General features: G+C 37.1%; 1 protein-coding gene and 1 long non-coding RNA gene across 3 annotated transcripts in view; both read right to left on the bottom strand.

The window, feature by feature from the left end:
• The window catches only part of SEMA3C (semaphorin 3C), a 202,469-nt gene that overhangs the window by 159,588 nt on the left and 17,791 nt on the right, over positions 1 to 25,090 (bottom strand). The window lies entirely within an intron of this gene.
• On the bottom strand, positions 2,166 to 20,440 carry LOC145524097 (uncharacterized). The gene is made up of 3 exons (XR_014067174.1): positions 20,328 to 20,440; positions 5,136 to 5,229; positions 2,166 to 4,033 (listed from the first exon to the last, which is right to left on the bottom strand). It is a non-coding gene; the product is annotated as an uncharacterized LOC145524097 (long non-coding RNA).

Genomic DNA, 25,090 nt, shown 5'->3' with positions numbered 1-25,090 from the left:
AAATAAAAAATGATTTATTTGCAGCACCCTCCTAAATAATGCCCAATGATACAAACGTTTTTCCATTTATGCAATTTTAAATAGCACAATCACAAATAACTAATTCAGTGAAACAACCATATGGAGTTGACAGTGGGTGAACAGTCATTCAAATCATATCTTTGGCAACTTTATGTAAAATTAGAAGGCATAGTCTTCATTTCTCAAATGCTTGCTTTCCTCATATGTAGTCTATTGTATTCATAATTGGGAAAAGTAATAAAAATGTGCAGAAATGAATCAGATTAGATGTGTGTTAAGGGAAACTATTTGTTTTTAGAAGTTTGGCATATTGAAGGCATTTACATTGTGGTTAAAATGTCTGTTGTCTTTGACAATCTGGGCACTTGTTCAATTTAATCTATCCCATTTTCAATAGATACATTTTTAGTATCTGTTGCTACCACTTTTGGATAAAATTTTATAGTGGCTCAAGCAAGGCAAAGAAAAAAAGAAAGCTTTTTTTAGAATTTTTATCTCCTCAGTGGTTGATACAGGCAAATGCTTTCTTAAGGAAGCTGAGGGTCTTCCAAGGTTCCAAAGACATCTTTCCCTTTACTTGTATCATCTTTTTCCATACAGTCCATAAAGCTCAATAAAAATTAATGATAAGTTTAAGAGTGTAAAAAGAAATGAAAGTAAGTTCAGAAAACTTAAAATCTTGAAAGGGCACTTGGTAAAATAAACTTGGGAAACCACTTATAAACAACTAAATCTAAAGACTCAAAAATGACCAAAATTGCTCTTCACCTGAGGTTTGGCTGAGTTATTTTATTATATATACTTTCTAATTTTTTAATCTGTTGGTTTGAGGGTTGAAATACACATGGTCAGTAGTAAGTGAACTTTCACCAGCTAGTCTGGCACACTACAAAGTTAATGGAGTTCCAAAAACATCAAAGAACCAAGAGCTCAGTATTAGAGAAATATCTCCAAAGAGAAAGTTTAGATTCTGACAAGGCTTTAGACAAATAGTACCAAAGGCCATATGCTATTACTAGCATATTATTACTTTCTCCAAAATCCAAAGCAACAGTCAAATGCCTAATGCAGCAAATGTATGCATTACTTAGGTGCAATGATATTATTTTATGATCATTGTAGTACTGGATTTTAGTGTTTCTTTGGGAGGTATATACACATGCAATCTACATATTACCTGAGGCTTCTCCGCACTTACAAGACGTGGTGAATCTTGCTTCAGGCCCCATGTTTCTGGGGTTGATACAGTTATAAATCTCCTAGGATATCTATGACAAATTCTCTTGTGTTTTTTCTCTGCTTCACCTGTTGGTTCAGAACAATCAGCATGCATCTACACTATGTAAAATAAGGCTTGGGAATTTCAACTTTTTGTTGGCTTCCACAGAAATTTTGGACACATTCAGCATTCTGTGATGCTTAGCAAATTTACAAATAGTCTATGAGTGAGATAGGAGGGGGTCTCATCAATCATTGAAACCCTCTGCCTTATTTTCTCTGTATCCCTTTTGAGTCCAAACTCGTGATAATTGTCCCTCTTCACCATGCACAACCTGTTGCAGAATGAATCTCCCCACTTTTCCTCCTCCTCATGATACCTCAACTGTTTCTGTAGTAGTAACAGCCTACAAGACCAGCTTATCTTCATGGACTTCACCCATCACGTTACACACATGAAATCTTCAAATAATTTGGGATACATAGAAAGGAATGGGAATGAGGAAAAGAGAACAAAAAAAGCAAAGAAAACAAGAAGGCATAAATATGCTACCTTTTCATGCTTTTCCCCTTGTTTTAAATAAAATTCATGAGTGAGATAAATTGATAAAACTATATTCAAAGAAGAAAGTGCCAAATTTCCTTAAAGAACAAACAAAATTATGCAAACTATTTTCTTAAGTTCTGAGAAAAAATGTCCTAACTTTTCTGCTAAATATATTACTCAAAATCTAACTAGAAATTACAAAGTGACAAAGACTAGTAATTTTTCCTTCTTATATAAGAAACATTCTCCAGATAATTGAATTATTACACTTTCCCTAAATGAAGAATATTTTCCTCATGCTAACTAGTAAATGGTATTACTATTACATTTACTCTGTAATGTAAAAAGCATTAGAAATTGTAGTTGTGGAATTCAAGTAAGAGTGATCAACTATGAAAATTTATTTTTTCCTCTGGTCCTTCTAAAAGTAATACATGGTTAGGATAATAACATTATCAAAAATCTGAAACAGTTAATATTTTTAAAATACATATATTCCTCCATTTATTTTTCTATTGGTAATCAAAGTGAAAGTGTTAGTCACTCAGTTGTCTCTGTCTCTTTGTGACGCTATGGACTGCAGCCCACCAGGCTCCTCTGTCCATGGAATTCTCCAGGCAAGAATACTGGAGTGTGTAGCCATCATTCCCTTCTCCAGGGATCTTCCTGACCCCGGGATTGAACTGGGAATCATGCATTGCAGACAGATTCTTTACTGTCTGAGCCAGCAGGGAACCCAAAGTAGGCTGTTTCATTTAAACATATAAACACTCAGCATAATTGTACTACTTTAGACTCACATATAAAATAACGGGCTTGTGTAGGTAATATACTTGCAGGAGACAATAAACTATCACTGTACAAATTCACTAAGACCACTTTGACATTTAATTCATCTTGCAGTTCTATGTGATATTTCATAGTTAAAGTTGAGTATATATCAGTGTTTGTTAGGAGACAGGACAGATTATTGAATTGTATTTATAAATCAGTTTTAATTTTACCAGTTAATGTGGGTCTTTTTTAATCATTATAACACTAAAATAATTTATATCCTTCACTTACAAGGATTCTTTCCTTGAGGGTATATGCGCAATATTTCAAAGACAGTCATGATGTTTCTTCTTTCCATACAATTCTCTGCTTCTTATTACAGACCTAACTGTGATTAAGTTCAGTGTGTACACTGTCTAAAAAGGAGAGAGAAGTAGGTCCTAGACATGATAGGAAAATGATACACTAAAAAACTTTGAAACAGAAGGCAAAAAAGAGCAAGATATTATCCTACACCTAATAGATACTATAGGGACAGTGATCTTTTTTGAGTTGAGGAGTATTAGCCACTAAATCATTTTTCATAAATATAGACTATTGAAAAACATGCTAGCTAACATGCATTTTTTAAAACAGGCATTTATAATGATTCAGGTGTTAAGTACTTTGCTCTTTATCTGCTCAGGTTCCCAACAAAACTCGTAATCTGAATAACTAACTCACTGTTAAAGTTTGGAATGTGTGAATATATTATCATTGTTTTCTCCATTTTTTATTGTTCTAACAAGAAAAAGATCATATTTCTTGTAATTTTATTCTGAAGGAGTATTTTGACATTGACTATTGATTATTCTCCCATTCTTCAGAAAAGGATGGAAGTTAGGAATGGTGCTGCATTGGATAGTATGAAGTTGTACTAAATCTTATGAAATCTTTTGTACCTAAACTCTTTCATTAGATAATTAACGAGGAAGAGGCAGAAAATGTGAGACCCAGAGTTTCTACTTTTTCAAAATCATAATAATCCCTTTCATGAGTTTAATTTGCATTGATTTCCTGCCTAGCCCTTCATTTCTCCTTTGTTGTACCTTGAATTCCACACAACTGCCTTGCTATGGCAACCAGACTCATCATTAGGACCACATATTAGCCAGGTTAGTTTCCCTAGTCCCATTTCATCCTAATCCCTATAGTCAACATTGTTCAAATTCATCACATGATGTCTTAGACTCAAACAGATTGAGTTGAGAAATTGATTTCTACACCACTGTCTATCAGCTGCACTCTCTACCATCTTTCTTGGCTGTACATTCTTAAACTGCATTCTTTTTTCAGTCTTCAGGTAAAGCTCAGATTTTATATGCCCTCTTTCATTTTTTTCCTTACCTCTTTAGCCTCCAACGCTAATCATTAACAATGTCATCTGCTCTATAGTTATTATTCTCTTCATCTTCTTAATGGGATTGTAAATTTCTGGAAAGCAAGAAATCAGTCATTTACTGATATTCTACTCAACAGTGGAGAATATGCCTTAAATGTGGTAGGTTCTCAATCAGAATATTTTAAATTAGAAAATATATTGAAAGGCTAAGGGACATGACAGATTTATATGTACATTATGAACTGTGTTAGTTTTCATTCTGTATTGATGTAATCTCTAGTTCTGAGATTTCATGAATAATTTAGGTAATTATATTAAGGTAATTTCCAAAATATATCAGCTAATTCCTAAAAATTAAAGAAAGACCACTCTATCAAAAAATTAACTTAAACTGCCCATTAGTCATTATGAAACAGCCAAGCACTTTTAATGTAAACAGATCCTTAAAAGTTACAAGACTTTTAATGCTGTACCATGACTGAAAGGTAACTGAAGACATTTCTGTTCTTTGAATACTACGGCTATGATTCATTAGAATTTTAACCTTTGTCACACATGAATGCTGAGAAAACTAATCCTACCTCTCAAAGATAACCCATTTTTGCCACTGTTATGAAATAAATATGCAATTTATAGTACAACAATGAGATAATTCTTCCCTTGGTAGACAGTACAAATACTTTGGATTGGTTTCTGAATGTTGTGAATTACAATTTTCTTGTGGAAGTTGCATAAGAGAATGTATTAGAATACACTGATTTTTCTTATTTAATGTGTTGACCTCTATTGGTAAAGAATATTAAAAAAAAGCATAGTGAATTAGATTTAGATACATGTAATTTAAAGATAAATTCTTTGTGTCTCCCAAATAAAGTGGAATATAAACTGTGTTGTATGTATGTTTCTGTATTGGATGCATGATCATGGATGTATGTTTCTACCAACAGATGTTTTGTGTGTGTTTTTTTAAGTCATATATTTCACTAAAGAGCAAGTTTCCAATGTAGAGAGATTTGGACCTTTTCAGATACCAGCTAATTAGCACTTAATGGATTTTTGGAGGCAGATGACTATAAATGCTTTAATTTCATCTTTCTTGAGATCTAATTGCAAATACTAGGCATTTTTTAAAAAATAAAATAATTTTCATTTGTTTTTAGTCCAAAAGCTCCAAATTATTTGGTGTCAGTTTACCTTTCACAATTATGTATTTTTAAAGCCTGATTGGCTCCGCTCTTATCTTCTCTCATCTTCCTTCACACTGAATTTCCAATTTCTCCATATACTCCTTTAGAGGATAGGTAGAAAAGAGAGTGATGATGATGTGGGAATGCTATCTGCAATTAACAAGTATACTCGAATTTTAGTTATTCTGCCTACTAACCAAGACATTTAATCTCTTTGAGTCTCAGCTATAATATAAAAGGCCAGATTAAGTGATATCTAATTTCCCTTTCAGCAATAAAATTCTGATTCTAAATAGAGTAAAGTGACACATATTCTTTCTGGTCACTAGGCTGCTACTTAGCATTTTTACTAGAGTTAGTTTCAATTAGCAATAGTTGTGCTCAGATAAACGTCATTGGCTACAATACTGTTGCTGTGCAAAGCTGCATTTTTACTACAATTAAATTATACATTCTTACTACAAATAAGACTGCAACAGAAAACATGTCTCAATGACTAATGGCACTCAACCCAACCACTATGATCTGATTTTTTCCTTACTGATTTACCGAGACACACACACACACACACACACACACACACACACACACACACGCCATAAATCAAGATTCTCTTTGAAAGTGCCATTTATTTTAGTTAAAACCTTTCCTAAGCTAGCCTTTACTAATGGTGCTTAATCTCCGTTGGCTTAAAGTAACAAACTAAGGAGTCTGTGTGTGGTGAGCATGTGGTCATGAACAAGAGGAAACCTGAATTTAAAGGGCAGAAAGCAATGGAAAATGGAAGCCAGCCGACTAACTCTGTTTTTCCAGCTGTTTTACTAGTAAAAAAGTTCTAATAAAACAGATAGTATTTCTTTATAGGCTCATTAGTTTTCCCTATGTAAACTGACAAAGCAGGGCAGTGTTGCCTGCATCCAGTGTTCAGATACAGCAATCTTTTAATTTTAAAAATGTATCTCTTTGCTCAAAAAGTGGAAAACTTTCATAAAGGTGTTAAATAAAAATATACAGAAATTCTAATCACTGATAAATAAATCCAAATTTCTAACATGCACATAAAACTACACATTAGCACAGAATGATTAGAAAATTGTAGAGATTAAGTTTAAACAAAAAGGGGTCTAGTAATACATGCAACCTTTTAATTATCTGGATCTAGAAAAATGAAGGACACTAAAAAACACAGAGCAGAATGCCTAAAAAAGTCTCCTGTTAAATATCCAAACAGTTACTTCATTTTCTAAAATGTTTCTGTAAACTGGAAAAAGGAAGGATGATTCAATTTAGGGCTATCTAAAGCAAAGTTTATCCTACAAAAATCAATTATTTCAATTGCTCTCATTTAAAAAGTTTTCTTATACAATTCACCCTTAAATTAACTGATCTTTAGGCACATGATACTATTATATAAATAAAGTCTGTTTTGTTGTTCAGTTGCTAAGTTCCGGTGGCTCAGAGGGTAAAGGAGTCTGGCAGGCTACTGTCCACGGAGTTGCAAAAAGTCAGACACAACTGAGTGGCTAAGCACACACACAGTCATATACCTAATGTCAAAAACAGGTATATCTCAGTTTACCTTTTGTACAATGATCTAAATAGAAAAATATATAGGAAAGATAGAAAGAGAAACATAAAAAGTCTCTTACAACCACCTGGATCAGCCCAATAGTGAACTGGACCTCAACTGGAGTACACTAGTAGCTCTAACAGTTGAATGGATCTCTTATGATCCTCTATCAACCCTAGTGGTTGTTCCTTTAGAAGTGCCATCACTTCTGTGTTGTCTACTCTAGTCTTGTCATCTTGCAACACAGCTAGCCTGCATCTTGGCCTCTTTTCCTTTTGTGCCAACTTTTATTTTGTATTAGGCTTCTTCCTGAATTAACCTCTCAAAAATGGAGATCTGGTAAGACTCTGTGGTAAGGCAGCAAGGCTTGAGGAGTACATGGCCTTTGGGGAGAGATGGGGGTGAGAGAGACACAGAGCCACACAGACCCCATATGGCAGCACGGGGCTATGCAACCATCCAGCAGCTTGCATGGCCCAACTAATCCACTGGCCTATATGCTCTGAAAATAGGTAATTCTCTTCCCTTCTTCTAATTACCCTTTTCAGTTCAGTTGCTCAGTCGTGTCTGACTCTTTGCGACCCCATGGACTGCAGCACGTCAGGCTTCCCTGTCTATCACCAACTCCTGGAGCTTACTCAAACTCATGTCCATTGAGTTGGTGATTCCATCTAACCATCTCATCCTCTGTTGTCCCCTTCTCCTCCTGCCCTCAATCTTTCCCAGCATCAGGGTCTTTTCAAATGAGTCAGCTCTTTGCATCAGCTGGCCAAAGTATAGGAGTTTCAGCTTCAACATCAGTCCTTCCAATGAATATTCAGGAATGATCTCCTTTAGGATGGACAGGTTGGATCTCCTTATAGTCCAAGGGACTCTCAAGAGTCTTCTCCAACACCACAGTTCAAAAGCATCAATTCTTCTGCGCTCAGCTTTCTTTATAGTCCAACTCTCACATCCATACATGACCACTGGAAAAACATAGCTTTGATTAGATGGACCTTCATCAGCAAAGTAATGTCTCTGTTTTCTAATATGCTGTCTAGGTTGGTTATAGCTTTTCTACCAAGGAGCAAGTGTCTTTTAATTTCATGGCTGCAGTCACCATCTGCATTTTGAAGCCCCCAAAAATAAAGTCTCTCAGTGTTTCCGTTGTTTCCCCATCTATTTGCCATAAAGTAATGGGACCAGATGCCATGATCTTAGTTTTCTGAATGTTGAGTTTTAAGCCAACATTTTCACTCTTGCACAATTAATTTTAGATCTTCATTTTTTTAATACCTACGAAAAGGGAAACTTTTTTTTCAGTGAAAAAGTGAAAAAGCTTCCCTTTTAGTATGTATTTAAAAAATAAAGATCTAAAATGAATTAGAGGTAGATGAACTATTCATTTTTGTTTCCTGGCTTGTGCAACAGTGTATGGGGATGTAGGGCACTGAATGGCAATATTAAACTTATGAATTTTCACCAAAACATAAAACAACAAAAAATCCATTAAAAGTCAACATTTTTTTCTTTTGTTCCTTGAGGAATAAAGAGATGCCCAGAGGGAAGGAAGGTCCTCCTTTTGGTTGGGGGGGAGGGGCTAGAGAAGATTTAGTGGTAAAATCGTTGCTTAGGTAAGTTTTAAACCACAGTCTTCAGACTTAGCTGCATGTCTAGGTCAATTTCAGTCTCCCTGCAAGAACACCCGAGAAGAAAACTGAAGGATACGTGAAAATGAGAGGGAGTGCACGTGACAGAGCACACAGATGGAAGAGTGTTCAGAGGTAAAGAAGGGAGGAATTAGAATCAGGAAACTCAAGGAGAAGAAAGACAACTAGCTGAGGAAAAATGCTGGAAAACAGTGTGAAGCTGATTAATTGATTGTAAGATTTGATACTGAGGAAAACAAAGAGTTGAATGGAAATTCAGGCTAAGAGAACAAGTTTGCTGCATTTACAGTTTAAAGATTAAACCTATGTGCTACTTTGACTAAGAATTTCTAAATTAAGGTTTTTTTAGTTTGCTATGCAGTACTTATTGATAGTACAGTTAGACAGTACATAAATTATGTTTGAATGAATACATAATGAAACTTTCTAAACTCTTCATGAACTTAGAAATTGTATTATTTTTCTTTGTAGTTACAGCTTAACATGCCTTGCTAAAACTCCTGCCAACTGTCATAAAGAATAACAAGAGAGCATTTAGATACAGTTTATGTTGACCATTTCCAAAAGATAATCTCTAAGATTAAAAAATGAAAAAATATATAAACCCAAATGCTAAATGTGAAATAATTTTAGTTAAAGATGAGTAACACTGAGCTCCATTAATAAGAATAGAAACAAAGATAAAGACGTCATAATACTTAATAATAATAAAACAAAAATTTATGTACACGTTAGGATACATTCGCTCCAGGCATTGTTATTTTGTCTGGTAATATTTAGCAAAATATTTGTTGTTCAGTCATTCAGTTGTGTCTGACCCTTTGCGACCCCACGGACTGCAGCACCGAAGGCTTCCCTGTCCCTCACTATCTCCTGAGGTTTGCTCAAACTCACGTCCCTTGAGTTGATGATGCCATCCAGCCATCTCATTCTCTGTTGCCCCATTCTCCTCCTGCCCACAATCTTTCCCAGCATCAGAGTCTTTTCCAATGAGTTGACTCTTCACATCAGGTGGCCAAAATATTGAAGCTTCAGCTTCAGCATCAGTCCTTCCAATGAATATTCAGGGTTGATTTCTTTTAGGATTGACTGGTCTGATCTCCTTGCTGTCGAAGGGACTCTCAAGAGTCTTCTCCCACACCACAATTCAAAAGCATCAACTCTTCGGCAATCAGCCTTCTTTATAGTCCAACTCTCATATCCGTATATGATTACTGGAAAAACCACAGCTTCACTACATGTACCTTTGTCGACAAAGTGATGTCTCTGCCTTTTACTACACTGTTTAGGTTTGTCATAGCTTTTCTTCCAAGGAGCAAGCGTCTTTTAATTTCATGGCTGCAGTCACCATCTGCAGTGATCTTGGAGCCCAAGAAAATAAAGTGTCTCACTGTTTCCATTGTTTCCCCATTATTTGCCATGAAGTGATGAGACAAGATGCCATGATCTTAATTTTTATGTTGAGTTTTAAGCCAATTTTTTCACTCTCCTCTTTCACCTTCATCAAGAGGTTCTTTAGTTCCTCTTTGCTTTCTGCCATAAGGGTGGTGTCATCTGTGTACCTGAGGTTATTGATATTTCTCCTAGAAATCTTGATTCCAGCTTGTGCTTCATTCAGCTCGGCATTTCGCATGATGTACTCTGCATATAAGTTAAATAAGCAGAGTGACAATATACAGCCTTGATGTACTCCTTTCCCAATTTTGAACCAGTCTGTTTTTCCATATCCAGTTCTAACTGTTGCTTCTTGACCTGCATACAGGTTTCTCAGGAGGCAGGGAAGGTGGGCTGATATTTCCATCTCTTTTAGAATTTTGCACAGTTTGTTGCGATCCAAAATCTTATCAGTCTTGCAGCTCACAGGATGTGGGAATTGGACTTCCACAATAACTTGGTAATGCATATCAGAAAACTTGTGTAGGCTATTTCTATTCTCATGTAAGTCCACATGAAGCTAGGGGAGCTGACAATAGATTTTCATAGAAATGACTAAGAAATATGTTTTGACACCTTTTTTTAGATAAAGAATAATAGCACATATTTCACATCATTAGCCAGAGCCTACCTCTAACTTCTCTGAGATCAAATAACTAGAATTACTGATCAGAACAGTGGCTTAATAAATTCTTTCCCAAAGCTGTCAACACAACCTAATTATTTTATAGGTGATATGTGCCTTCATAAAGGGCTTCCCTGGTAGCTCAACTGGTAAAGAATCTGCCTGCAATGCAGAAGAACCTCGTTTGATTTCTGGGTCAGGAAGATTCCCTGAAGAATGGATATGCTACCCACTCCAGTATTCTTGGGCTTCCCTGGTGGCTAAAATGGTAAAGAATCCGCCTGCAATGTGGGAGACCTGGGTTCACTCCCTGGGTCAGGATGATCCCCTGGAGGAGGGCACAGCAACCCTCCCCAGTATTCTTGCCTGAAGAATTCCTGGTGGAGCCTGGTCGGCTGTAGTCGAAGGGGTTGAAAATAGTTGGACATGACTGAGTGACTGAAGCACAGCACAGCACTGTGCCTTCATGAAAATCTCAACACATGAACATATACCTATTCATGAAAAAGACATGCTGCTGTGGATTCTCCTTGAAAGAAACCATTAGATTTAGTGTGTTCCTAGATTTAGGTATTCTTACATGCCCTATACTCTCAATTTGTTTTTTTCATAACAAAAATTTTCATAACACAGCCAAAAGATAATGTACTATATTTTTAAACATGGGTAAAATTAAAACCATATATATATATATGTATTTCTTAAGAATGCTGTGATACAAATCTTGTTTTATGATTTTATTTCCTTTTTCCTCTAACAATACTTTCCTCAAAAGAAAGAATTTTTTTTTTTCTTTTATTCCCCAATACCCCCAGGTAGACAGGATCCTTACGAGATCTACTACTACTTTATCTAGAAATCATTTTTCATCCGTCCTTGTGTTCCCCTCTAGACCAAGAGCAGAAATGTACATGCTCGTGAGGTTCAGAGAGGTAACAAGTAAAGGAAACCAGACTAGAAGGGTTGGCAGTACTCAGCCCCTATCAGTACTTTCTAGATCCTCTGACTTTTCAGGAAAAAGAGAAATACATATTATTTCTAAATAACAATATACTGAAATCTCCTGATTCTTAAATTTAGCATCTTATTAATTGTTAAATATCATGTGAGCCTAGAGCATCCTTCTCTAGGCTCATGTCCCACCTCTAGAATAACGTTTCTTAATATAACTAGATGATATATTTCTCAAGGCGATGGAGTATATTCTTCCTAGTCATCTTTTAATTCTCTCACTTATATAAAATAATTATAATAATGTCTAGCATTTAGTATATTTTTACTGTTGCCATGTCTTGCTAAGTGTCTTTTATATGTTACCTTGTTTAATGGTCACAACGACACTAACAGGTAGGAACTATTTTTTCCTTATTTTATAGGTTAGTAAACAGAGTTTAAATAAGTTGATGGAATTGCCATGAGTTGCAAGGCTCATAAATGGTAGGACAAGATTTCACACCCTGGTAATGTGCTCCTGGGCCTGACCTGGGCCTGCACATCAGATTTAGCTACTAGAGGTTATCCAAAACAGAATAATTTCCATTTGGCTTAAAAAAGACAAAGAAAATAGGAAGGACCACTCCCTACCATCCTAAACTGTCCCTCTATATAACATATGAATTTATAAAATATAGTTCTTTCATGAATAGTTTATTGCATTACCCTATAAATACTCCCTCATCTTTTTCTCTCTTTAATATTCAGACAACAAAGAGACAAAAATGAAGTATGGAAAATGAGTAATATGTGCTTTAATGTATGTTCCATAGTATAGAAGATGTTGCATAAGTTCAGTTCAGTCACTCAGTTGTGTCTGACTCTTTGCGACCTCATGGACTGCAGCACGCTAAACTTCCCTGTCCATCACCAACCACCAGAGCCTGCTCAAACTCATGTTCATTGAGTCGGTGATACCATCTAACCATCTCATCCTCTGTCGTCCCCTTCTTCTCCTGCCTTCAACCTTTCCCAGCATCAGGGTCTTTTCTAATGTGTCAGCTCTTCAAATCAGGTGGCCAAAGTTTTGGAGCTTCAGCTTCAGCATCAGTCCTCCCAATGAATACTCAGGACTGATTTCCTTTAGGATTGACTGGTTTGATCTCCTTGAAGTCCAAGGGACTCTCAAAAACCATAGCTTTGGCTAGATGGACCTTTGTCAGTAAAGTAATGTCTCTGTTTTTTAATATGCTGTCTAGGTTTGTCACAGCTTTTCTTCCAAGGAGCAAGTGTGTTTTAATTTCATGGCTGTAGTCACCATCTGCAGTGCTTTTGGAGCCCCCCAAAATAGTCTTTTATTGTTTCCATTGTTTCCCCATCTATTTGCCACGAAGTGATGGGACCGGATGCCATGATCTTTGTTTTTTGAATGTTGAGTTTTAAGCCAACGTTTTCACTGTCCTCTTTCACTTTCATCAGAAGCTCTTTAGTTCCCCTTTGCTTTCTGTCATTAGGGTGGTGTCATCTGCATATCCAAAGTTATTGATAGTTTTCCCAGCAATCTTGATTCAGCTTGTGCGTCATCCAGCCGGGCATTTCACATGATATACTCTGCATATAAATTAAATAAGCAGGGTGACAATATACAGCCTTGTATATACAGCCTTGGAAACTCCTTTTCCAATTTGGAATGAATCTGTTGTTCCATGTCCAGTTCTAACTGTTCCTTCTTGACCTGCATACAGATTTCTCAGGATGCTGGTAAGGTGTTCTGGTATTCCCATCTGTTTAAGGATTTTTCACAGCTTGTTGTGATCCACACAGTCAAAGGCTTTGGCATAGTCAGAAAGCAGAAGTAGATGTTTTTCTGGAATTCCCTTGCGTTTTCTATGATCCAAAGGATGCTGGCAAATTGATCTCTGGTTCTGCTGCCTTTTCTAAATCCAGCTTGAGCATCTGAAAGTTCTCAGTTCACATATTGTTGAAGTCTGGCTTGGAGAATTTTGAACATTACTTTGCTAGCCTGTGATATGAGTGCAATTGTGTGGTAGTTTGAACATTCTTTGGCATCGCCTTTCTTTGGGATTGTAATGAAAACTGACCTTTTCCAGTCTTGTGGCCACTGCTGAGTTTTCCAAATATCTGGCATATTGAGTGCTGCACTTTAACAGCATCATCTTTCCGGATTTGAAATAGCTCAACTGGAATTCCATCACCTCCACTAGTTTTGTTTGTAGTAATGCTTCCTGAGGCCCACTTGACTTCACATTCCAGGATGTCTGGCTCCAGGTGAGTGATCACACCATCATGGTTATCTGGATCATTAAGATATTTTTTGTATAGTTCTCCTTTTTTGTATAGTTCTTCTGTGTATTCTTGACACCTGTTCTTAATATTCTTTGCTTCTGTCAGGTCCATACCGTTTCTGTCCTTTCTTGTGCCCATCTTTGCATGAAATGTTCCTATGGTATCTCTAATTTTCTTGAAGAGATCTCTAGTCTTTCCTATTGTATTGTTTTCCTTAAACAATATGAAAAGTATGTACAAGATGGCAGAGTAGAAGGATGTACACTAATGTTCTCCTGCGAGAACTCCAAAATTGCTACTCGCTGCTGAACACCCATTGACAGGAGAATGTTGGATCCCACCAAAAAAAGATACACCACGTCCAAGAGCAAAGAAGAAGCCCCAACAAAATGGTATGAAGGACAAAATTGCATTTAGAATCAAACCCCATACCTACCAGAGACGCTCAGAAGGCTCAAACAAAACCTGTGTCCACCAGGACCCAGAGACCACACAGAGACTGAGCCAGACCTGCCTTTGAGTGTTTCAGTGTCTCCTGCAGAGGCATGGGTCAGCAGTGGCCTGCCACAGGGACATTGCCTCTAGCTGCAGCAGACCTGGGACGTATGGCCTGTGGCATAAGCCCTCTTGGAGGAGGTTGCCATTAGCCCCACCGTACAGTCCCTGAGCAGACGACCCACAAACTGCAGAACAATTACACCAAACAAGTTCTTGCACTGTTAAGAAAGTTCTAGGATTCACAACAGATATCCCAACCTGGGGATCTGGCAAAGGGACTGAGAACCCCCAAGGAATTTGATTTTGGAGGCCAGTGGGATTTGATTACAGAACTTCCACAGGACTAGGGAAACAGACACTAGGAGGTCACAAACAAAGCCCTGTGCTCATCAGGATCCAGGAAAAAAGAGCAGTGTCCCCACAAGAGACTGAGCCAGACTTGCCTGTGAGTGTCCAGGAGTCTCCAGCAGAAGCATGCATGGGTCAGCAGAGGCCTGCTGCGGGGTCAGGGGCACTGAACACAACAGTGCGGGCATAAGCCCTTTTGAAGGAGGTTGTCATTACTTCATTACCCTTACCATAGTTTGGTCTCAGGCCAAACAACAGAGAGGGAACACAGCCCCACCCATCAACAGAAAATTGGATTAAAGATATATTGAGCATGGCCCTGCCCATCAGAACAAGACCCAGATTCTAGAGTCAGTCTCTCCATCAGGAAGCTTCCACAGGTCTCATCCTTTTCCACCAGAGGATAGACAGAATGAAAACCATAATCACAGAAAACTAGCCAAACTGATCACATGGATCACAGCCTTATCTAACTCACTGAAACTATGAGCCATGCCGTATTGGTGGAGAGTTCTGACAAAATGTGGTCCACTAGAGAAGGGAATGGCAAACCACTTCAGTATTTTGCCTTGAGAACCACATGAACAGTATGATAAGGCAAAAAGATGTTGCATAGATATTGCTCAAATGGCTCAAAAATAAATTGTGAAATATTGAACTATTACATCTCATTTCATAAAAGTACACTAAACAGTTCTGGCATAATGGGTGGTAGAAATGAGTCATAGTTTTGCCTGCTGAAGAGGGTGGTACAAAGAATTACCACACTTCACTTTGGTGGATGAACTCCAGAAATGAATGAAGAACCTGATGTTATAAGATAGTCAAGCAATTTTTCCAACTGTCATTAGAATTAAATGATAATTTAAGTTTAACAACAATATTCCAAAGCTAACAAAAAAACAAAGTACTCCAGGAAAAGTTAAAAACTACCTTTGAGTACATGACCCCATGATTTATCAATGTGGCTATTTTAGTATTTTACAGAAGTAATTTCCACTTAGCAAAGTGATTTTTCAAAGCTTTCAGAGAAATACAGTTGGGAAATCTGCATTTTGATGCACATGGAGTTGTATTCTTACAGATGCTGATATTTATTCCTGGAAATATTTTAAGCATTTATTTCTTACTTGTCAGTTCCCACTTACTTTGCTTTGCCTACGTACTTTGCAAGACCTGCCACAAAGTCCTATATAATAGGAGCACACTAAATCTAATTCTTTCAAAGGCAAGATGCATATCTTTCCATTAATGATCAATTAATAAAGTTATAGGTGGAAGCATGGATAGAATGATATCTTAGCTTGATATGACTAGAATTCTAGAAACTCACACTGTCGTAGAAAGTAATTTGTTGTTTCATTTAATAAGATGTCTGCCCCTTTTTTTTTCTTTCCTAAGCTGCATCCAATGAGCAAAACATGTTTTCTGAACTTGCCCCTTTGAGGTATGCTGTACATTTTAAGGCGTTGAACTTACAGTGTCCAAAAAAAGAGTATTTCTCTATTTCACCTTTAATGAAACACATCATATTGGTAAACAAACATATACTATAAAGCTCCTGACAATGGCCAAGTAAATTTTTAAACTCATGTAATTTTAATAAGAACAGGTAAACCTGACATGCCCTTCACACCCAATATTGACATTTTCAAAGATCTAAAGTTCTCAGCTTGTGTTCTGTTTACTGTTGACTTGCCCATAATATTGTTTCTTTTATTTCTACCATAATAACTTGGTATTGAAGGTTAAAAGCATATTAAGAAAGTCCTCTTTGAATTATTGGCAACTTACGATCCTGAAACATAAAGTTAGAAAGGGTTTTATTCACTATTTTTGTTTCCTGACCTACTTCTGCTCCCTTCCAGTTCTCTAAAACTGCTAATGCAGACATAATTCATTCATTCTTTAACTTTAAAGAATTAATTAAGCATCTACCATGTATCATACATCATTAAAGAGACTGGAAAAAGAATGACATACAGAAAAAGATCAGGACCTGTTCCCATTGCCATAGGTGACTTTTCTTCGGAGAAGAAACCCTCCCTATCTTCCACTCCCATTCTGCCTACAACTGCCATTATAGATGGCCTCTTTGCCTTAGAGATCAAGTTCAGTAACCCTGAAGAAGCTGAACTTTATTGACTATGCCAAAGCCTTTGACTGTGTGGATCACAATAAACTGTGGAAAATTCTGAAAGAGATGGGAATACCAGACCATCTGATCTGTCTCTCGAGAAACCTGTATGCAGGTCAGGAAGCAACAGTTAGAATTGGACATGGAACAACAGACTGGTTCCAAATAGGAAAAGGAGTACGTCAAGTCTATATATTGTCACCCTGCTTATTTAACTTATATGCAGAGTACATCATGAAAAACGCTGGGCTGGAAGAAGCATAAGCTGGAATCAAGATTGCTGGGAGAAATATCAATAACCTCAGATATGCAGATGACACCACACTTATGGCAGAAAGTGAAGAGGAACTGAGGAGCCTCTTGATGAAAGTGAAAGAGGAGAGTGAAAAAGTTGGCTTAAAACTCAACATTCAGAAAACTAAGATCATGGCATTTGGTCCCATCACTTCATGGGAAATAGATGGGGAAACAGTGGAAACAGTGTCAGACTTTATTTTTTTGGGCTCCAAAATCACTGCTGATGGTGATGGCACCCATGAAATTAAAAGATGCTTGCTCCTTGGAAGGAAGGTTATGACCAACCTAGATAGCATATTTAAAAGCAGAGACATTACTTTGCAAACAAAGGTCCGTCTAGTCAAGGCTATCGTTTTTCCAGTAGTCATGTATGGATGTGAGAGTTGGACGGTGAAGAAAGCTGAGCGCCGAAGAATTGATGCTTTTGAACTGTGGTGTTGGAGAAGACTCTTGAGAGTCCCTTGGACTGCAAGGAGATCCAACCAGTCCATCCTAAAAGAGATCAATCCTGGGTGTTCATTGGAAGGTCTGATGTTGAAGCTGAAACTCCAATACTCTGGCCACCTCATGCGAAGAGTTGACTCATTGGAAAAGACCTTAATGCCGGGTAGGATTGGGGGCAGGAGGAGAAGGGGACAACAGAGGATGAGATGGCTGGATGGCATCACCGACTCGATGGACATGAGTTTGGGTAGACTCCGGGAGTTGGTGATGGACAGGGAGGCCTGGCGTGCTGCAATTCATGGGGTCGCAAAGAGTTGGACACGACTGAGCGACTGAACTGAACTTGCCTTAGAAAATCTGCTATCCCACATGTAGACACAAATGCATACAAATGAAATTGTCTGTGAAACAGTATAGATCTTTACTGAATTCTCTTGGCATCAGGCTCTTGCTTAGACCATAACCTAAGTCAAGACTAGTTTACTTTCAAGAATCTCACTGAGATGTTACTACATTTCAAAGTATAAAGGAAATAGAAAACAGAACATAATTTTCTAAGTCATGACTTTGACATGACTTTCATATCTTACACAGAAGTAAGTGAAGGGCATCTGCTCATTCAATAGGTGGTGAACACTCAAGCAGCACTGTGGCTACACTAATGATGATTTCTCTGGCAATGAAAATCTCCACTGTTGAGTAAAGTGACTATATTTCAATGTTTAGCAAAGACTCTATTTTGGAAACCATTAGAGCAATAGACTGAATGGAATTATCTTTTATCATTAAGAGCTCCTTGGAGACTACACATTCTCTCACAGAAACTGAATTTTGGGGGATTTGGAGGCAGTGGTCTCTAAACATGACTGCAGATCGGAACCACCTGGAGTAGTTTAAAGACAATAGTGGCTACACCCCATCCCTAGAGATACTGACTTAATTGGTCTGGGTGTGGCCTTGGAATCAGAATTTTACAGCTCCCAGGTGACTCCAATGTGTAGCCAGCACGGAGAATCACTGTTATAAATTCTTGGGTTTAACTTGGTCAGTCATTTCAAACACTTAGATTTATACATTTTTTTTCCTGGTCTAATTTCTTCTGTCTTGTAGTTCTTATGATGAGATGGCAAACTGCTGATGGGAATGAAAGCTCAGAGAAAGGAACTTCTGACCTCTAATATGGAATTCATTTTTGTGCATAAGAGAAGATATTTGTGAAGACCTATTTAGTTTGAACCTATTTAGTTAGATGTTTAACACAGGCTGCTTCACTTCTTTATTCCATCCTTCAAATATGGCCAACATTGTGTGTATGTGTGTGAGAAAAGGACAGAGGGAGAGAAAGAGGGGGAGAGAGAGAGAGAGAGATCAAATAAGAGAATGAGAGAGATCTGGAAACTGAGAAATGGAGAAGACTGAAAATAATCCCCTATCCGTACCATGCCTATAGAGTCTAGGGGATTTTAAATGCCCTGCGCATTTAAAGACAGTTTGGCAAATTGGTGCTAATCTATTTGTCAGTATATCACTCATAATGATTCTACATTGTACAGGCGCTGCTGGAGATTTGGAGGTGAATAACATAGACAAAACAAAGCCTAGCAAAAGTGTTTTGTACCAGGGGCTTAGAGAAACTTGGTGAAGTGCAATAACCTCTTCCTTTGCATTCCAACTGAACTCCCCCTCAATCCAGTTTATAACCATGATAAAACTGTAACCCTGCTTGCAGAATGATTAATGACTACAATGGGTTTAAAGCCAATTTTCAAAACCAACTTAAACATAATGTTTTTATTTCCAAACTGGCATCTTCTATCAGTTGTTTGTGCCTCTTTTGTGGCACACATTAGGTTGCACCTGGTATAATATTTATGTAGTTGGTTTATCCTGTTGACTAAAACAGGTGGTCAGTGAGGACAGAATTTGTGCCATACTTCTCTTTGCACCTATATATGTAGCAATCACATTGTACAAGGTAGGTTCTCTAAAATATTCGTGGAATTCAATGAAGTTCTTCGGAGTCTCTTTTTTTTTTTAATTTACTTTTTATTTTTTATTTTTATTTTTTTAATAAATTTATTTATTTTAGTTGGGGGCTAATTACTTTACAATATTGTAGTGGTTTTTGCCATACACTGACATGAATCAGCCATGGGTTTACATGTGTTCCCCATCCTGAACCCGCCTCCCACCTCCCTCCCCATCCCATCCCTCTGGGTCATCCCATTGCCCCAGCCCTGAGCCTTTGTCTCATGCATCGAACCTGGAATGGTGTTCTGTTTCACATATGATAATATACATGTTTCAATGCTATTCTCTCAGAACGTCCCACCCTCACCTTCTCCCTCAGAGTCCATAAGACTGTTCTATGCATCTGTGTCTCTTATTCTGTCTCGCATATAGGGTTATCGTTACCATCTTTCAAATTCCATATATATGCATTAGTATACCGTATTGGTGTTTTTCTTTCTGGCTTACTTCACTCTAAAAACTGAACAATGTATTTAGTGGAATCTCTCTAAAGTAGGGTAGATAAGTGGGGAGTAAAGAGATAAGAGTCAGGTGGATATAACATTCTTTATAAAAGCCTGAAAGCTATTTTCTTACATTGACTAATAATTTGCCAATAATCAATTCTAACCAGATTTTCAAGCTTCTAGTTTAAGGTGAACATAATGTATGTTGTTGGAACTTAATACAGATACTTACATATCTTGAAAAATATCCATGCTTTATTATTAATGGACCTCAGTGTACTTATCTTCAGTTATTGAAATTCTAGTTTTCTTTCTCTTAACCCGGAAGCAATTTTAGAAAAGACTTTAAAATTCTGCTTTAGCATCAAATATTTATTGCAAAATTTGGAAACCAAAGATGGTATTGCTTTAAAAGTAATTTCATCCAAGTGTCAATGGCACTAAATTTCATTTCCAAAGCACGTATGAATGACGCACCTTAATTCCAGGCCATCTTTAACCCAATTCCTGCTACATGTTCCATCAGGACATTGGCTCTGAGGCTTCCACCAGTCTGTGAATATGTCTAGGCTAAGCATCATGATCTTTCCCTTAATTCAATTAAAAAAGGAGAAAAACCAAAGAAGGAATGTGAGGAAAAAGTTAGAAAATTTCTAATGTAATATATGAAATGTCTATATATAAGTATAGAAAAGTTTCAAATAAGTATCAAAAAAGTAGAATTATATAAGATGAAGTAAATCAATGAAGATCATTATAAAATAATATCTATAAAGACAAGCTGCTGAAAATAAGCACATTATAAAAGGGACATAGATATTACAGACATAATAAAAAGAGAGATAGTCATTTCCTTCCACCTAAAGTCAGAATATTTTATTATCTGTAGCAAACTGATATGTGATTCTTTGTCCTTCAACAAAATAGAACCTATTGAATGTTCTTTTCCTCCCACAATAGAAAATTGCTTATACCACTGTACTGAATATAATTAAATGAATAACCAAGGTATATGACTAGCATAAAGATCTACACTAGATATCAGAATAAAAAATACAACTTTCTAGAACATATGCATTATCAGATTCTCCTCGAAAAATATGTATAATTAGATTTTCACACAAAGGTTTTAAAAATCCAGCCATATCAGCAGGTTTTAGGTACTAATGGAAACTGGAATTGATGCAATTATTTTGAACAGTGGCAGGAAGCATGGCTTTTAGGAGAATCAGCTTACAGAAAAAAAAAAAAAATTCCAGTTGCATGTGCATTAAAGCTGTCAAGACTCTAAGCTTAAGATCTGCTCTCTGTGCCAGCTAAACCCCTACCCGCCTCCGGAAAGTAACTTTCTGAAGCCTTGCCAAACCCTTTGCTTGAAAATAACATCCTAATTGGTTTCTTCTAACAAAATTCAAAATGCTCTTTTGGTGATGATAATACCTTCATTGTTTTATTCCAGTTTAATGTTCTGGTGTCCTGGAATGTTCTGAGTATTACCATTCAGGGAAAAGAAAAAAAAAAAATCCATGAATGTGAATTTATGGAGTGACAGTCTGGCTGGGTGGACCAAGAAAAGTTGGAAACTTTTGATGCCAGAAAGACTGCCTCTAAAAGCCATGGCTCTATTTAAACCTTAAAGACTTGTAGATAACAGCAATGAGATTCCAATCTTTTCCCATTGTCTACATCATTATTACACAATAACATTTAGATATGAATACAGAACCAGTTTGATAATTTTTAGAGAAATCTTAAGGTTCTTATTGACAACTGACAATTAATTATCCAGAGACTCTTTCAAATCAAGAGGCAATTTAAGGCATGAGGTCTTGTTTTTGCTTCAATTAATGACAACTGGTGCATATTTAGGGCTTCCCTGGTGGCTCAGCTGGTAAAGAATTCACCTGCATTGCAGGAGACCTGGGTTTGATCCCTGGATTGGAAGATCCCCTGGAGAAGGGAATGGCTACCCACTCCAGTATTCTGGCCTGGAGAATTCTGTGGACTATGTATTTATGAGGCTGGTAAACTTATAAAAAGTGCTTCGAAATATTCACCACATCATATTATCAAAACTTCTGCATGCCTCGTCATCATCTTCAGTTTCTTTTATATAAATAAATATAAATTTTATATAAATAAATATAAAATATTTTAAATTCAGTCTATTGAATGATTTGATACATATAGATATAACTCTAATTCCATTATGAAATTCAATGGAAATGCTTTTTTACACAAGCCAACTTTACAATCACTTCATTAAAAAAGAGGTCTTGTGTTAAGAATTACAGTTCTGTAGAACTGTAATAGTCTCTACCATTTAAAACAAAGTGTGGCCACATATACCACTTCTACCTGATCCAAATAAGCTAGGAAAGGAGTACTAGGATGTTCTACTCCCATTCATCCCAGTTTCTAATTATGTTAGTGTTGTCTTAAAAGCTTCAGATCCTTGTATCTATCATAAAATTTCAGTAACGAATGAAACCCAAGCTTGGTGCACTTCACATCTGTTTGTATAAAGTTATGTCTATTTAGAAAAGAAAAAAGAAGGATTTTCTACTCTGAATTTTGCAAAGATTTTAGAAAGAGAAGCTCATAATTAAAGATGAGCTTTCATATGCTATAATTGGGACTCTGCTAAGTCCTTGGTAATTGACACCAACTATAGTTAACACTAGCAACTTGGGTTGGAGGACTTAAATTGCTGTAAAAGAAGCAAAGTTTGTAAACAAATTTAGTTAGTTACTTTACAGTTACTTTACATATTATGTTTGTTCCATTCATACCCTGTAAGTTCCTGTTATCTATGCTAAGGATGGATTTCTTTGTTCTGGCAGCAGGTCATTTTGTTCCCACCATTACTAGCCATCAATAATGGGAGGAACCCGCTCCAGTGTTCTTCCCTGGAGAATCCCGGGGACAGCGGAGCCTGGTGGGCTGCCGCCTATGGGGTCGCACGGAGTTGGACACGACTGAAATGACTTAGCAGCAGTAGCAGCAGCAGCAGCAGCAATAATGGGAGGGAGGAAAAGCTCAAATACATAAGCCACCAATTTCTTGTCCTGGTCTTTAGCCCAACTGTATTAGCTATTACTGTATAACTGTTACATTAATATTTACAGTACTAAAGTGTTTGCCAAGCTGATTATCCGATTATTAAATGATAAATTTGTGGTAATCACAACTTTAAAATAAGAAAACATATAAGTAATGCATAATAAAAATGGTATTAGGAATACAACTCTTTCCGTTGTTATTACTTCTCAGTTTTTGTTATACGCACTTAGAATGCACACTTAGGAAAGACTGAAACAGTATTGAAATATAACTGACCTGTGAAAGTGAAAGTTGCTCAGTCGATCCCATGGACTGTACAGCCCATGGAATTCTTCAGGCCAGAATACTGGAGTGGGTAGTCTATCCCTTCTCCAGGGAATCTTCCCAACCCAGTAATCAAACAGGGGTCTCCTGCATCGTAGGCAATTCTTTACCAGCTGAGGTACCAGGAAAGCCCCTAATTAGATCTTTTCCCACAGAGTATGTATATGTATGTGCTCAGTCATTCAGTCGTGTCTGACTCTTTGAGACCCTATGGACTGTAGTCTGCCAGGCTCCTCTGTCCATGGCATTTTCCAGGCAAGAATACTGGAGTCAGTTGCCATTTCCTTCTCCAGGGGATCGTCCTGACCCAGGGATCAAACCACGTTTCTGAGTCTTCTGCACTGTAGGTTGATTCTTCACTGCTTGGCCACTGGGGAAGCAAATGTGTATACATGTATGTGTATGTAAAGACTGTGCATTTATCTTAACTCAGATATATACCCCCTCTCCATAAATAGTTTATCTTAAGAAAGTAAAAAGCTGGACTTCCCTGGAAGTCCAGTGGTTAAAAATCTGCCTGCCAATGCAGGGGACATGGATTCGATCCTGGAAGGGAAGATCCCACATGCCGCCAGGGCAACTGAGCTCCAGTCCACAACTACTGAAGCCCTTGCCCTGGAGCCCATGCTCCTCCAGGAGACTTCTCCATGTCACTACCACAACGAGAAGTCTGCGCATCAGTGGGAAGAGGAGCCCCACCTCGCCACAACTAAAGACAGCCTGTGTGCAGCAACAAAGACACAGTGCTGCCAAAAAAATTAATTAATTAAAAATTTTTACAAAAGGAAAAAGAAAGTAAAAGGCTATAACAAGGGAATAGGAAGTTTTTCAAGAAAGAATTTAACATTCGTTTCTTTAACGCTCTTACTCCTAAAGAGACTTATGATTTTCTTTTTGCATGATCAGCAGTCTGATCCTCTTCTTAGAGAAATAGCAATTACCTTCTGCAAAATTATATTGCTTTGGCTCCTTTGGTCTATCAATTCCGTATTGGCTAGAGACTTGACATTAGTTATTACATTATATATATGATTCAATATAAGCAATCATAGTCAAAGTCTGGTACCTACTAATTTTTTATAAGAAAACAGTTTCAGTCAGGTAGTAATTTAGGAATTAATTACGTAGAATATTTTGCATTTTTATTATCAAGAACCTTAAGTGCTAGAAAACGTTAAAGTTGAGAAAGGCAAGAATATTTGGCACTTTCATTAGCATCACTTCAAATCAGATCTTAAGATTATTTAAATGATTGCTTCCTTCTAAGATAATACACAGAATACTATCTTCTAGGGATTGACAAAGGAGAAAATGTAATCTTGATGTACACAGCACAGCAAGTGAAACTCCTGACTACAAGAGCAGTAACTCAGAGAAGGCAAAACAAAGAAAGTATGTTCATTAACTTACATAAATTAGAAATAAAAATGTGAAATTTTAGTATTTATGTATTGCCTCAATCTTTTCAAAGAAAATTTAGACATTTCTGATATACTATTCAATATATTTGCCACCTGACATATAATAATCCATAAATTATTGCTGTAGCCCACCAAGCTCTTCTGTCCATGGGACAACCCAGGCAAGACTCCTGTAGTGGGTTGCCATTTCCTTCTTCAGGGGACCTTTCTGACCCAGGGATTGAACCCGTGTCTCTTGCGTCTCTTGCATTGGCAGGCAGATTGTTTACCACTGAAACACCTGGGAAACTCCAAATTATTGCTACAAATCAGTAATTAACAATTTAAGGTAAGTTAAAGCTATGGTGTTGTGTATAATTTGGGAAAGCAAACAGCAGGAGACAAATTTGCTAATATTCAAATTAATGGCCTGGCATTTCTTCAGATTTTGTA

This window comes from Giraffa tippelskirchi, chromosome 10 (assembly GCF_054371585.1).
Source record: "Giraffa tippelskirchi isolate mGirTip1 chromosome 10, T2T-mGirTip1v1.2.pri, whole genome shotgun sequence".
Taxonomy (NCBI): domain Eukaryota; kingdom Metazoa; phylum Chordata; class Mammalia; order Artiodactyla; family Giraffidae; genus Giraffa; species Giraffa tippelskirchi.
Note: the sequence above shows the minus strand (reverse complement) of the source record. Positions and strands in the feature narration are given on the sequence as shown.